The sequence below is a fragment of the Triturus cristatus genome, chromosome 4_2 (assembly GCF_964204655.1).
Source record: "Triturus cristatus chromosome 4_2, aTriCri1.1, whole genome shotgun sequence".
Lineage (NCBI taxonomy): Eukaryota > Metazoa > Chordata > Amphibia > Caudata > Salamandridae > Triturus > Triturus cristatus.
The window spans coordinates 942,136,620-942,138,301 of record NC_140586.1 but is presented as its reverse complement, the minus strand read 5'-3'; positions in this window follow the sequence as shown (position 1 = coordinate 942,138,301).

Below are 1,682 nucleotides of genomic sequence, written 5' to 3'. Positions count from 1 at the left end.
ATGTTGAGTTTATCTCCTTCTCCTGTTTGTCCCTATTGCCATTTCTAATATCCATCTATCTTCTCCTAATCCCTCTTTTTTGAATGTGCTCTTTCAGGTAATGTTTCAGTGTTTTGCTCACCTGCGAACCAGTCTCATTTCCCATCTATCGCTTTCCAACAGTCTAGTCCCAGGATGTGCAGAATGGAGGTATGTTTGCATGTCATTATCTCATAAATATTTGATTGCAGCTTTCGAAAGGTTAATGGTCTGCATTTAACACACATTTCCCTATTGCTTTATTCTTCAAACAAACATTAAAGATTGTCTGAAATGGTGTTCAGTGCTGTGTTATTGGAAGCCAGTGTCCTACTACTCAGTTCTTTATCTCAAAATACTCCTGGGCTATAATTGTATTATTCTGTCTGTTTCCGGTCTGTACGTGCTCTACCTGGTCATAGAAGAGAACCTGCTGAGGGATTAGCACACATGCTACTACAGGCTCTTCGGACACAATGCAGTAACAATCCATGCAAAGTACTGGTCATGTTTTGGTGGATAAACTAGGGAGATGAGCAATTATGGAATGTGTCCTTGGTGGATCTAAGTTTACAGTTTGTACTGTGTATGGGTCTAACTTTGATGAACCGCTCCTTTTAGAAGAATTAAATATTGAACTTGCATTATGGCCGGCGCCTCTAGTGCCCTGCGGAGACTTTAATATTAATCTGGTCAATAAAGAATTACAAAAGGGAAGGCAAGGATATACTGGACGGAAACCTAGAGTGTTTCAGGCACTATTTAACCTGTTGAAAGATCATGGGTTGGTAGATGCATGGGACAATCTTCAAACATCAGCACCTGGGTACACGTTTTATTCCTTCCCTCATCAGAAATTGGTCCGCCTGGATGATTTTTTTATATCAACTGGGTTGCTTCCTGGGGCACAGGTGCATATATACCCTCGGATTACCTCTGATCATGCTCCTATAGCACTGGAAATTTCGGCATTTTCAATCGAATTTGTGCCAAGAACCTTTACATTCGATAGGAAATTGCTCCTTGACAACGGGTTTAAGGAACATATGCGGAAATGGATCAAGGAGCTTTTTGAGAATAACAAACACTCAGTTCCGGTTCCAGTGCTGTGGGATGCCTTTAAGGCTTGTCTTAGAGGGGAAGTAACGAGCTTTGGCATACATTATCAAAAAATGGCTAAAGTGGAATTACAGGAATTATATGTACAGTTGACACTAGCTGAGGAAAAGTTGACACAGGGAATCGCACAGCGTAAGGATATTGAGGGGCTGGAATCTGATACCTCACAATGTCGGGCTAATATCAATACTCTCTGGAATAAGGAGAACGCCAGGAAATACTTGATTCATAAAAGGGAACGCCATGAGTATGGTGAGGCGGTAGGTCGATGTTTAGCGCTCCGAATGCGGGTGAAAGAGTCGTCCCAGAGAATTACTAGTCTTAAGGATACTTCAGGCTCAATCGTGACTGAACCTCGGGGGATTCTTGCAATCTCCCATCACTTTTATACTGATTTGTATACTCAGCAACCATCGGTTAATGTGAATAATATGTCATTAATGGGTGAATCTGTGCAGCTAAATCAGGAAGAGCTGGAGGTATTAGACAATGGAATTACTATGGATGAACTAGAGATGGCTGTTAATGGTTTAGCGGTTGGGAAA